This window comes from Rhinatrema bivittatum, chromosome 12 (genome assembly GCF_901001135.1).
Source record: "Rhinatrema bivittatum chromosome 12, aRhiBiv1.1, whole genome shotgun sequence".
NCBI classification, from domain to species: domain Eukaryota; kingdom Metazoa; phylum Chordata; class Amphibia; order Gymnophiona; family Rhinatrematidae; genus Rhinatrema; species Rhinatrema bivittatum.
In genome coordinates this window covers 20718359-20733270 of record NC_042626.1, presented here as the reverse complement: position 1 = coordinate 20733270, position 14912 = coordinate 20718359, and positions in this window count along the sequence as shown.

Sequence of the window (14912 nt, the reverse complement as noted above, 5' to 3'; positions counted from 1 at the left end):
TTTTTCTTTTAAATTGCGGTTTTCTCATGCATAAAATATGTCTGCACACCCAAAATGCTTTCTGTGCAAAAATCATCTCTTGTGCACAGAAATCTTATTGTATGCATGGAAAACGTGATTTGTGCACATAAACCATGTTTTCTGCGCATAAACTTGTTTTTCTGTGTATTAAGCCTTTTCTGCATGTGCATTTTCTGGGATGTGCCTGCAGAAAAGGGGCAACAGGGAATTGGATTCAGAGAGTAACCAATGAGGGCCCTGACTTCTATGGTTTGGGAAACTGATAAGCATGGGGGTAACCTGCATGGCACGGCAGAATCTACCATAAGCTTGCCGGGCAATCGGACATACTAGATGGACCATTTGGTCCTTTTCTGCCATCATTTCTATGTTTCTATATTTTTCAACTCTCGCTGCATTAACAGACCATTAGCTTCCTTATTGGGATTTTTTTTTTTTTAATTAGCTTGTGCATTAGAAAACTGTGGAGCACAGTTTTAATGCTCAGCTTTTTTTTTAATTGGCCTTGATAAAATATACAGTTTCTGAACATTTGTGAAAAAAAATGCAAACATCCTCTTTCCATAGGAGATGTCATCAAAGATGGAGCGTATTAGCTGTTGGGGAGCCTGGATAGACAGCCCCACTGATAATTTAGAGGCTGGTGAGTTTCATTTTGGAGCTAGGATTAAAACTATGCCATTTTTATCTTCTAAGCAAGTATATTCTAGACTTAGGGCAGATGGAAGTAATTATTTTTATGTGGCGAGGGGATGGGTAATCGGAGAGAGTACTGTGCTGCCCGTTTTTATATCTTTCTGGGGCCGATGCAATAAAGTGCTCCCAGCCAGCGCACAAGTTTAAGTGTGGTTAGATGCACGTTTTGGACGCGCTAGTCTAGCACCCGATGCAATAAGGAAATTAGTGCGTCCAAAACGCGCACCCAAACCAATGCATAGCAGACAGTGCTCATCACATGTAAATTCCATGCAGATGAGGCTATTAGCTATTTCCCCACGATGCAGAAAATCACTGGGCGCATTTTTTAACGTGGCAAATTTAACTCCAGCCCCGGAGCTGGCGTTAAATCAATCCGCGAGTCAAGGGCTCATGAGAAAAAAATGCATCGGGTGCTCAGAACTGCAATGGGTGCGGATATTGTTTTATCCGGCATCAGCCGATTTCGCCCTTGCTATTGTGCATGTATAAAAATTAAGGTGTAATGTAATGGCGTGATGTAAAAAAAAAAATTCGGGATGCACACTTTACATGCAAACGCACAATAGCAAGGGGTGAAACTGGACTGAAGCGGGATAAAAGGGACGCACGCCCGATGCATTTCCCTAGCGCGTCCTTTTTAATGCAGCACCTGATTTTAATATTGCATCGGGCACCCAGGGGATGTGGCTGTGCCCGCGTTAGGAAAGCAGGTGCTCAATACAAGTGCCCATTTTAACGTGCGTCTTATTGCATCGGCCCCTCTCTCTGGCTGGCACTCTTGTCATTAAATAGTGCATCTCCAGCACATCACTGCTGATTCCTTGCTGTTCTTTACTTATTTAATAACTATTAATGTGTTCACATTGTTGCAACTGTTGGACCTGTATCATGCCATGATGTCAGTTTTGAAACCCATCTGAACAACTTTCTGGGTAAGCTCTAATGCTTTAAAGCATGCTGGAACTAATTCGTCCCCACCCCCCTGAGATTTTGTGCATTTTGGGAACCAACATTGCTCTGAGTCATGAAGAAGTATCTTTGTCATCCCATGATTGCTGGAGTCTTGGTTTTGGTGGCATACACAGCAGGGAATTAGGAGGAAAGTATTAACCAGATGCACAGCAGACGATTAGTTTTGCTTCACTAAAATTCGTTCCCCATTCTAGGTACAATCCTCTGTCTAAGGACCTGTTCTTTTCTCTGCTCGTGGCTTCAGTGGAGCCAGAGGTTTTTGCTCTGTGCGCCAAAATCTTGCAGCTGAACGAAGCTACACTATTAAAACTTCTAAAATCCTGCACAGAACCACATGAAGGAATCGCAAGCCCATCCAAACTGAAACAAAAGTGTCCAGACTGGAAATATGCTTTTCATCTCTTTTCCCCTTCCTATGTATCATTATGTGACACGGGAACAAACATGGCAACAAATGTCAGATGTGGGGGGCTGGAGAGGGAATAGATAAACAGGATGTGCTCTGTCTGCACTACATCTGCAAACCTTGGCAAGAATGACTCTGTTTGTCACCTCCAAAATTCTGGTGCTCTGAGGCAACCGCCCTGCTGGCAGGACCCTCCAACTGCAACTCAAATTAATTACTTCGTAATTCATTTGAGACAGATGTCCATGAAGAAACAAGCTGAACAGCAGCTCTTACTGTTAAAACATTTTGTAACTCACAGCCACTGATGTTGGGTATTGGACATTTGAAATAAGGACCCTTTAATGCATAAGTGAAGTGTTATAAGTTTTTATTGCATTATAAAAAAAAATAAATAGATACATTTGAATTGAAGAAAATTAAAGGAGACTTGAGATCTGGGGACCTCTGATAATATGTTGCTAGCTAGAAGCTCCTGAGTCTGAGCTGAAAGGCCGTACAATCGGCCTGACACTAGTGTGTATGAGAGTCCCTTTTGCATATTATACACTGGACACAATTAGTGAGATTGCTTGTTAAACAATTGGTTGCTTTTGTGAAGGTAATTTAAAATAGTTTTGGATACCATATTATTTTTGGGTTCACTGAAATGTGATCTCTTAATTTTTGTGATTGACAATTGGTCTTTATCTGTTCTCATATTTAGGTTTTTATGTAGATAAAATAGCAAACGGTGTTTCCTCGGAGCACATTTCTGCTCATGGTGAAATATTGCTGGATGGTGCAGATAATTTGAAATCTTAATTTATTTTAAAGTCTCATTGTGTATGTGCACAAAACAAAACACATAAGACAGACAAATTCAATGCCCTTCTACTGACATCATTCCCTGTAGCACTCAGTCTGTTTTCCTCATGTTTCTGCACAGGTTAGTATAAAAACTGCTTTCTCCCGATAAAAGGTAGGAAATTTGCTTCACTGAAGACTGGAGCCTCTTTGTAGTAGTATTGTTTGTTAACTCTTTTTTTTTTCTGCAACCAGTTTTACACCTGATTTTATGCAAGGTTTCAATTTGATGATCTTGCTTTCTCTATGGGCCTGATTTAAAAAAAGCATTTAAATGAATTAAAATTCATATTTACACTTGTAAGTGGGCTTTTGAAAATTGCTACAATATATGCCATTGAATTGTCCAAAGTTATACACGTGTAAGTGCACTTTATGCGCATAAATGGCTTTTTAAAATTGCTTCGATAGTATGTTACATTCACGCGTGTAACTCCTTTTAAAATTACCTCCTGAACTTCTCTGGTTTTTTTTTTTTTTGCATTCCTAAACCTGATCCATCCTATGCCATAACAAGGCGTGAAAGGCTGCGTGAGCCTCAGCACAAGACAGAGGAAGGCTAATCGCCTGGAATGTGCAGTCTATGGGCTGACCCATGCTTTCCACCCTCACAGTCCATGTAATCCCCCCTTCACCATCTCCTCTGCTCTCTTGGACCTTTCCTTGGCCCTAATGTTCTTCTGACCACTCTCTTGCCACCCAGCTTCCTTTTTTGTCCCTTGTGCCTTAGATTCCTCCTCTCCCACGCCTTTAAAATCCAGGTCGATAACGGCTACTCTGCTTGCTCTTTGTTGGGGTTCCACAAGCTTGTGTCCTGCTGGGGCCACTGTGTCCGACTGTTAATCCTAGGCCGCCTCCTCTGAGCGCTTCTGCCACCCTTTCGGTGCTGACATTCACGTTTCACGCTCATTATCCACTACTTGTCCATCGATTTCTTCCCTCTGTCTTCCTCTCTTTCCATTGCTGTATCCTGGATACAAGCAGCTTCCGTTTATTAAATCCCTGTTGTTTTTCTCCCCAGCATCTTCCCATGTGCCCCTTTCCTCCTCCTACACTCTCATCATTTGCTGACTCTGCTAAAAGTCTAATGAGCAGCCACCCTGGCCTTTTATTCCAGGCCAAACTATAAAAACATATCTCAGTTCATTTGGATAGAAAATCATTGTATAGAACTTATACTCTAAATTTAATAGGGATAATCATTTTAAAAAAACAATCCCCCCCCCCCCCGAACTTGGAGAAGCCTCCTGTAACTGGAAACGTTTTCATCATTGGTCCCAGTCCAGGAACCTGATGCTTTGCTTGGCCCTGCTGATTTCCGCCTGCTCCTTTGGGTCAGTAGCTCAGTCATAATCAGATCCTGGCACCATGAGCTTTCTTTTGCAAGTTCTCCTCTCTCCCATCCAGTGATATCTAGCATGTTGACTGCAGTGACAATCCTTCAGCGAGGGGTCATTTACTGGAGACCCCTCTGGAACCCTAGAACCTGGATCCAGATTAAAGACTGAGCCCTTAAATTTAGGCACCTAAATTAGGAATCCTAGGCGCCTAGGTTTTCAGCTGAAAATTCACCTAAATTTAGCATCATAATACTTGGGGTCCTAAATTTAGCCCTGCTATTCATTTGCCTGGATTTAGAGATCTAAGTTACTTTTTTCCCCTGCCCTAACTCCACCCCTGTAGCCACCCAATTTGTAATTTCTTAAATTTGTGATCCTACAGAAACTATGATCTTAAATTTAGGAACTCGTCCCTAGTAAATTTCCCAAAAGGCCAATTTAGGAGCCTAACTGCCAATGTTAGGTGCCCAAACTCTTTGAAAATTGTCTCTAGGTGTCATCCTTGAATGAGGTGAAGCTGACGAAAGGATTGCCAAAGAAGTAAAGCGAGGTGACAAAACATTTTTCAGATATATCAGAGAAAGGAGAAAGGCCCGTGGTGTTATTGTAAAAATTGACAGGGGTTGGGGAGCAATGTGTGGAGAAAGATGAAGAAATAGCAGAAATATTAAACAAATGCTTCAATTCAGTGTTCACTAAAGAAGACCCTGGAATTGGATAGATACAGTACATCCCCATTTACAGAAGAGAGTGTATGGGAAGTGCTAGGAAAACTGAAAGTGCACAAGGCCATTGGGCCAGATGAGTTGACTGCTGGAAGACTTGTTCTATATATCCCTGGAAATGGGAGTGTGCCACAAGATTGGAGAAGAGCAGTAGTGGCCCCACTTCAGAAAGATGATAGCGGAGAGGCTGGAAACTAGAGACCTGAGCCTTACCTCAGTAGTGGGAAAAGACAGTGAACTATCTACAGTCCAGTGGGTTGCTGGAGCGAGGCAGCATGGTTTCACCAAAGGAAGATCCTGTCAAATGAAGCCGATTGATTTTTTTTTTAAATTGGTTTACTAGAAAATTGGATCAAGGAAGAACACTCAATGCAATCTACATGGCTTTCAGCAAAGCTTTTCATACGGTCCCGCCTAGGAGGCTCCTGAATAAAATGAGAGAGTGGGTGCCAAGGTGGTGGAATGGATTACAAATTGCTTGACTGACAGGAGACAGTGTAATGGTAAATGGAAGCTACGCTGAAGAGAGGACAGTGTTAAGTGGAGTGTCTCAAGGATCCATTATGGGACTGATTCTGGTGAATATCTTCATGATTGACCTTGTGAAGGGATTAGAAAGAAAACTAAGATCTGCATCAGGGTGGATACTCCTGAAAAAATAGAATGAAAAACAGTTTAAGAAAATTTGAAGAGTGGTTGAAGGTTTCACAGCTGGGATTCAGTGACAGGAAGTGCAGAGTCATACATCTGGGGTGCGGTAATCCAAAAGAGCTGTATGCAATGGGAAGTGAAAGACTGATGTTCACAGACCAGGAGAGAGACTTGGGGTGATAGTGTTTGGCAAATTGAAGGCAACAAAATACGACAGTGGCTAAAGCCATAGGGAATAATCAGCAGGAAAAAGGAGGTGGTGAGGCATCACCTGGAGTACTGTGTTCAGTACTCTAGGTGATGCCTCACCACCTCCTTAGAGGTGGTGAGGCATCACCTGGAGATAGAGACAGGATGGAGGAGGTCCAGAGAAGGGCAACCAGAATGGTGTGGGGTCTGTACTGGAAGACCTAAGAGGAGAGGCTGAGGGATCTGAATATGTGTACCTTGGAGGAGAGGAATGCAGGGGAGATATGATACAGACCTTCAAATAATACCTGAAAAGTATTAATGATGCACAAACATCAAACTTTTGCTACTGGAAAAGAAACAGTAGAACTAGGGTTCATGATATGAAACTCCAGAGGGGATGACTCAGAACCAACATCTGGAAGTATTTCTTCACAGAGAGCGTGGTGGATGCCTGGAATGCTCTCCCAGAGGAGGTGGTGAAGATGAGAACAGTCTTGGAATTCAAAAGGCCATGGGATAAACGCTGTGGATCCCTAGAGGCTGGAGGATGGGAATTAAGAAATGGCATAACCTATGGTGTAATATTTCTGCATGGGGGTAACCTGCACAGAGAGGCAGTTACTGCCATAAACAACTTGCTGGACAGACTTGATGCACCATTTGGTCTTTACCTGTCGTCATTTCCTTTGATGACTATGACTCCACCCCTCTCAAAGAAAGCGAAGGCTGCCTCTGCAGCGTCCCTAGACCTAGCTGATCCGGCGAGTAGAAGATCCAACTTGGGGATCAAACTGGAGACTTTCTACAGGGCACTGCCACTGAACTTTGGGAATGGCCATGAACCTCCTTTGCAATTCATTATTTCACTTAGAAGTGTTTATATGCTGGTGATCAGTGTGAGTTTGAATGGGATTGACTGGGCACTGACATAGAAGACGTGTTTTAGGTATTTTGTTGAGCTAGTGTCAGCTTGTGCTGCAGCAGATCATCTTTAGCGCTGACTCTGAGTGTTTTTACACACACTGGACTCCATCCATCCGTCCCCCTAAATCATCAGCTGCTGCTTTATCCATTTCAGCCTTTCTTGGCGTATTTTGAATGCAAGAGCATTCTTTCTGCACTTTTTGAGTGTTACTTTTTTTTCAGCATTTAAAAAAAATACATTTTTGAAGCAAAATTGTGCATTACAGCTTAAGGTTCATTGGCTGGGACTGATGATTTAAAACCCGCACACCATTGTCTCAATACCTACAATCAAAGCCTCTGCAAGCAGCACCTCAGCATCTAAGTATATGCTCTTCTCTGAGCTTTGGTGCCACAATCTCCTGGATTCCTCCCTTTGACCTCTCCAAAACCCTTTTCTCTCATCCCTGCACTACATGGGATGCCAGTGGACCATGCTATGCCCGCACCTTTACATGCACCCCAGGGCTTAGCTTCTCATTATATCTCGCCTCTTGCCCGCTGCCATAGTCCTCTTCACTCGCTACTCTGGATCCCAGCACTAAACAGGCCACCCCTAAGCATCAGGATAGCTCCTTCCTTGCACCCTCTCCTTGGAATACGTTTTCACCTGATCTCCAGTGGCCCTTCCCCAACACAAATCTTCCTGTCGAAACCCCGAACCCAGCTTGTCAAACTGGTTTATTCAAATGCCTAACGACCCCAGCTTGGTTCTGTCACCTGCACCAAACAATTGTCATGAAGGGCCCTGGCTTGAGCACCTTAGAAGAAGTCCAGCACCCAAGCAGGATCCTCAGAAAGGAGGAAGCAGCAGGGTAAGCGAGATATGGGGGAGAAGAAACTCAAATGAGACCTGAAAAGAAGAGGGGGGGGGGGAAGGGGCTGAGCAGAAGGGGAAGGAAGGAAGGAAAAAAGGGGGAGTGAAGAGAAGGGGAGGTGAAGAGCAGAAGGGTAGCAGTCGGGTAAGTGAGGAGTGGAGGAGTAGCCTAGCGGTTGAGGTCCAGGGAAACCAGGGTTCAAACGTCTCCCACTGACGCTCCTCGTGACCTTGGGCGAGTCACTTTAGCCTCCCTTGCCTCAGGAATAACCTTAGGGCCCTGTTTACCAAGACTCAAAGCAGGAGAAAACCTTTCGCAAATGACCCCTTAGATTGTGAGCCCTCAAACCCCCCCAGCACTTGAATGTAACTCACCTTGAGCTACCAAACCAATAAAAGTGCCTGGGGGAGGGGGAGGGTGTACGTTAAAGGGTCAGATACACTGAACCTTTCCTCCCATTCTGTGCCTAAGGAATCAAATGCTTAGTAGGTAGGGGTTAATGGGCTGCACATTCCTTGCTTCCTGCCTTCCCTTCCCCCCCCCCCAATCCCCTTCTGCACCAGTGGGTCTGACCCCTCTGAGCCTTTACAGCTGTGCAGGAGAGAGGCAGACAAACAGCTGCATCTTGTAATCCCACACAAAGCTTCCACACGCCCAGGAAAGAAAAGTAACTTTACCGTTCCACCATCTGGCCCCTGTGTAAAGAAACTGAAAAAACAGGGACCTCCTCTTCCTCCCTGCCCCCCCCCCATCCATCCCAGAGGTTCCACATTTAAGATGAAATGATGACATTTCTGGCAGAAATGTACTCCCTGCTGCTGACTGCGTGTGAGCGTATCCTGAGTTTGGGGATTGCTGCCAAGAGTCCCTGCGCAAATCAGCAACTCCCAATAAACCTCCCTTGCCATCTGCTGTGTACCACGTTAGCAACTTCAGTGCAGTGTTAGAGATCTGGTTATTAAAATATTTATGTGCCGCACTGTCCCAGGTTCTAGGCGGCTTACAGTTATGCATTCACAGATCAAGTTAGGAAAACTCATCCAAATAAAAAAAAAAAAACCACAAATGATATAAAGGGGAAAAATAAACAGATGCATCTGGCTTGCTGCTCCTTTTTGGAGGTGTGCTGTCACTCTTCTTTTTTTCGTGGCCTGGCAGTATTTCTCCTGCTCCTTGAGAACCAACCTCTGAGGGCATTCCCAACTCTCTGTACTCCCCCCCCATCCCCATCCTGGGTGGCCATTCGAGCGACAGGCCTCAGCCAGGGGCCCAGATTGTGACTTCCTCCACGATTTGGCTAAACGTGGACTTGGTGTCTGGCCACCGAGCGTCACTGCTGGGCGCTAAGTGAGACTCCCTCTCTCCGATAAGGTGTGTGTGTGTGGGGGGGGGCTGTGAACGCTGCCTCCGTGGCCTTCGCAACTGCGGCCGGCATGGGGAATCAAGCCCAGGTCCTTTGCGATGGCCGGTACGTAGCTCTGCCACTAAGCCACCCTCTGCTATCACTCTTCTGATGAGGAAGGTGTGGAAAAATTCAAGGTTGAAATCAAACTGGGCAAATTTCATTGTTGTGAGCGCTACCAGGAATAAGAGGTAATGTGCTGTCGTTAAACTCTGACCCAGTACACAGGTTTTGACCTCTGCACTTAGATCTCATGAAAGCGTTAACACCTTTCAACAGTTGATAGGAGGCAGATTACATATAAGCAGTGCACTTGCTTTCCTGCAATAGATTTTTTCAAGATTCTGCGACAAGCATTAGCAAATTCTGTGGCAACTATATGGCAAATTTGCATACATTAAAATTATTTTGCATGTCAAGAAATGTAAATTTATTTTGCATAATACAAATAACGTGCTATTCCAATCTTTGTCTCTGAATAATTTATTTGGTTCTTTTGGGAGTTTTTTGTATGGGACATTTCGGGTATTGCTATAGGAGGAAGAGGAGATCTCAGAGATGGGGGGCAGAGAAGAAGGAAGGATGAAAGATAGGGAAGGTGGGAAGAGAGATGATAGATGACGGGGAAGGAGCTGAAGAAGAGGAGAGGAAGAAGGTTTTAGGATCTTAGGGGTACATTGGGGAAGAAGGAGGTTCTGGGATCATGAAGGGGGGGTACAGAATAGGGAGAAGGTGGTCCTGGAATCCAAGAAAGGAAATCTCAGCCCTTCCTTGGCTCCAGCCCTGCCCCCCATCCCAGGTGCACACGCACCCATCCACCCTCACCTCAGCCCCTCTATTTATTCAGTGACCTCTTCCCAAGCCTCCTTAACAAACTCTACTTGTACCAACAGGAAGCACAGCATCCCCCCAAAACAGCGCAGCAGTAAACCTTATTTAATTACATAAAGCATTTCGCCTGCATCAAGTCCTTGGTATGTGCTGAACTTAGCAAATTCAAAAGTTTAATAGTAAAAACCCCTAGATTTTTTTTTCAAACCTCCCCCCCCCTCCCATTATCTTTTGGATCTCTCTCCCTCCCTCCCGCCCCCACCCCTGCTCTGGGCCCTGCTCTCCCACGGCCGTTCTGCGGGGAGAGGCAAACTCCACAGGGAGGGTTGCATTTTGCAGCCTTTGCCTTGGGAGCCCTGGCTGCAGACCTTTTCCTGCTTCCCTGTGGTGAAAGGGAAGCTGCACACTTAGCCCTTCCCTTTCAGGGAGAAAGAAGGACCAGGTAGGTCCCTAGGAGGTCTAATCCCCTTAGGATTCTGGAAAGCAAGAGCATTTTGTGTTAGACACCGTTTAATGCTGTGTTTTAGGTTAAAGTGGTGTGACTGGCGTCTTAATCCATTTCAATGTGTGAAAATAAAGGTCAGCAAACAAAAAAAATATAAGATGATCCCTTTTTATTAACTTAATACATCTCTTGACGATCTTTCGGAAGTTACACTCCCTTCATCGGATCGAAACAAAATGAGCAGGGAAAGACAGAGGATGATGTTACCTGAATCCCCACATGAATCGCAGATTACATTACATGGTGGTGTGAAGGTGGTGGAGGTGGCAGAGAGGCAGCAGAATAAGGCCTAGTAGTGAGGTACAAAGCCCGTGCCTCTGCTAAGTCCTTTTATGTTTGCTCTGATCGTTTTTAATTTCAAACGGAGCTTGGATAGTTCTGCATTTCTCCTGAGCCTAAGGTCACTGATGCAATGGTCTGGGTCTCAGAGCCAGGTAATACCTCTGCAGTCCTGTGCCCCACCTCGCCCTCGTGTCCTGACCAGATGCCACCTGCTGGGACACCCTTCCTCCTTCTGTTCAGCCCTGATTCCAAGACTTACCGAGCACTTGTGCTCTTTGGTGTAGGCGAGATTGTGGCCCGTTTCATGGACTCTTCTCCTTTCTGTGGGGAGCTGGAATCCCTGTTACAAACCTTTATGTTCTATGCCTATTTTTTCTTTCTCTTTATTTCTTTCAACATACTTTTGCGTTTCTGGTTATCCTGTTCCTCTCACCTGTTTATTTTGGAAGCACCTTGTCAAATGGTGTTACGGTCTGTTGGATGATCGAGGGGGTTAAAGGGGCACTTAGGGAAAATAAGGCCATCACAGAAAGACTAAACAAATTCTTTGCTTTGGTGTTTACTGAAAGGAATGTTGGGGGAGATACATGTTCTGAAGACGGATTTTCAAGGGTGACAATTCAAATTAACTGAACCAAATCATGGTGAACCTGGAAGATGTAGAAAGCCTGATTGACAAACTGAGGAGTAGTAAATCATCTGGACCGGATGGTATACACCCCAGAATTCTGAAAGAACTAAAAAAATGAAATTTCAGATGTATTTGTAACCTATGATTAATTTAACCTATTAAATTAATTTGTAACCTATCATTAAAATCATCCATTGTACCTGAAGACTGGAAGGTGGCCAATGTAACCCTGATATTTAAAAAGGTCTCCAGGGGTGATTCGGGAAACTATAGACTGGTTAGCCTGTCTTCAGTGCTGGGAAAAATCATGGAAACTGTTATAAAGAATAAAAATCACAAAACATTTACATAGTCATGGTTTGATGGGACACAGCCAGCTTGGATTTACCCAAGGGAAGTCTTGCCTAACAAATCTCCTACATTTTTTTTGAAGGGGTGAATAAACTTGTGGACAAAGGTGAATCAGTAGATGTAGTGTATTTGGATTTTTAGAAGGCGTTCAACAAAGTTCCTCATGAGAGGCTTCTAAGAAAACTAAAAAGTCATGGGATAGGAGGTGATGTCCTTTTGTGGATTGCAAACTGGTTAAAAGACAGGAAACAGAGAGTAGGATTAAAATATCTGTTTTCACAGAGGAAAAGGGCAAACAGTGGAGTGCCTCAGGGATCTGTACTTGGACCGGTGCTTTTTAATATATTTATAAATGATCTGGAAAGGGGTATGATGAGTGAGGTGATCAAATTTTCTGATGACACAAAATTATGCAGAGTAGTTAAATCTCAAACGGATTATGATAAATTGTAGGAGGACCTTGTGAGACAGGAAGATTGAGCTTCCAAACAGTAGATGAAATTTAATGTGAACAAGTGCAAGGTGATGTGTATATATAGGGAAAAATAACACTTGCTGTAGTTCAGCTCTCCCAACGTGTGCCCAGCCACCTTTTCTGGGCGCTTGATCCTGTATTTAAATGAGGGGGTCGCACTAAAAAGGAGGGTCTAGGGTCAATAGCACGTCCCTAGCGCCTCATTAGCAGAAACCCAGGAGAGGTGGCTGTCAGCGGGTTCAGGAAAACGATGCTGAATTTTATGGCTGAGGGGGGATATGATAGAGGTCTACAAAATCATGAAAGGACTTGAACAAGTTAATGTAAATTGGTAATTTACTCTCTCAGATAATAAAAGGACTAGGAGCACTCCATGAAGTTAGCAAGTAGCTCATTTAAAACAAATCGGAGAAAATTATTTTTCACTCAGCGTATAGTTAAGCTCTGGAATTCATTGCCAGAGGATGTGGTTACAGCAGTTAGTGTAACTGGGTTTGGATATATTCCTAGAGAAGTCCATAAACTGCTATTAATCAATAAGGAATAGTAGCTTGGGATCTATTTAATGTTTGGGTACTTGCCAGGTACTTGTGACTTGCACTGGCCACTGTTGGACACAGGATGGTGGGCTTGATGGACCCGTAGTCTGACCCAGTATAGCATATCTTATGTTCATATGAACTGTTTTCGTCCTCCCATGACTTTCCAGATCAGTAGGAACTGGTTGGAGTGCTATGGCCCAGCAGTCCTCATGCCTCCTGACTTCACTCATTATCTGAGTACAGTGTTTTCTTTGTTTGGATGGTCAGGCCTGATGGGTCTATAGGAGGACTAAGACATTGCTGACCTCCGCTAGTCTTGAGGGTAACACTTTGGATAAGTGGGGCCATCCCCTAAACCTCCCTTGTCAGGGATATAGTTTTTTTCTTTTCTTTTTGACCCGGCAGTTTCTTACCTGCTCTTTTGTCCTTCCAGCTCTCAATATGTCTAAAGCAGAATTTCTTTTGATTCAGAGATCCCATTCCTTGATTCAGTAATCATCTGTTAATTATTGATAATTTTTCTTTTCCTATTAGTGAATGTGTCAAAAGTCTGGGAATTCGGCTAGATTCCAATCTCTCATTGTGTTCAAGGCTGTATTAAGAAATGGCCTCTGTAAATTACGAGTTGCTTCTGGTCTACACTGCATCCTACATAAGGTAGATTTTCATATGATCATTCAAGCTTCAATATTTACATTAATTGATTACTGCAATGGTCTTTACCTAGGTCTTCCAGACATCTCTTTACAACCCTTACAGCTCTTTCTGAATGGTGCTGTGCAACTTATCACTGGCGTGAAACATGATGAACATATCACACCTACTCTTATGATTCTGCATTGGCTCCTCATACGTCAGGGGGTGGCATATACAATAGGAATAACTATTTTTAAATTGATTAATTCTGGGTAGTGCCCATGGTCCAATACCCTCCTCAAACTGAACCAGCCGTTGCGTCTGTTAATGTGATCGCAGAGAGGTCTACTTGATGTCCCCTCCATGAGGTGTGCCCGCCTCTCTGTGACCAGAGAATGTGCCTTTTCTGTGGCGGTTCCTGTCTTATGGAACTCTTTATCAATGGAATTATGACTGTGTGAATGTCTAAAAACATTGAGGTCTTCTGAAGACATTTCTTTTCAGGCAGGCTTATCTATAAGAGCAATAGTTATTGTATTCTGTCAAGTCTATCCTCTAGGCGATTGAACTCAAGGGTCTTAATATTTATGGTTGTGACTTCTGTATAAGAATATCTTCTAGGCACTGATTGAATTCAAGGATCTGTATACATTTTATGTTGTAGGATATGTTTGCATTGTCCAACATTCTGGATATAAATGGTTTTATGGACTTAACTTAGGCTATTTGAGTTGAGTGATCAATACATTTTAATAATTGTGAATATAAAGTCAGAACCAGAAGTGGGATCTGGCACCACGAGTCTTCATTTGATACTAGCAAGGGATTATTTCTCCTTTTTTCATAATCCCTCCCAATTTCGGTTTAGTCCAGTCATTGCCGACATGGTCTTGGCTCTAGATCTAGCCATCAGGTGCCACCCTTAAGCAATGACCATGACTCCTCCCCTCCACACCTCCTTTTTCTACATGGTATGAGGATATTTAGATGTAGTTGCGATTTCTTCCATTAAGCTCCTCTCTGTTTTCTGCTAGTTCATGTTCCCCTTTCCCTCTGGAATTAACTATGAAACTTTCTGTAAAGCAGATGAGACCTAATGACGTTCGGTACAAGATTTCAGAAACATAAGCATACTTATAGAAACATTTCTGAGTGCTTTTGGGTAGCACATGGACACATTTTTGAAAGTGCCCCTTAGGAGACGATAAAATACTCCAGTATACTGTGGTACCCTAGGCTCTTTGTCTCAGTAACGCTGCATATCCAGCAGATGTACAGTACTGAGCAGCTTCACACTCTGTTTCCTATGGAAAGTCTTCTGGGAGGTCTCTTCATTACTCAGGAATGAAGTGACACGTCAGTGGGAGCTGATGCAGCAAAAAAAGGGGAAAGATATTCAGGAACAACCAGGACATATTAATTTAAATCATGATAGGCTCAGCCCTACTGGATATACAAACCATGCAATTGCACAGGGTGGCACATCAGGGGAGGCAGCAGCATTGATCACCAGTGTGGGTGGATTTCAAGAATGGGCCAATCGGCTGGCATCAGTGGCCAGTGTGGATAGAGTCCCTGAAGATGCCTCCCAGCTCTGGCAATCCAAAATTTTAAGATTGACACC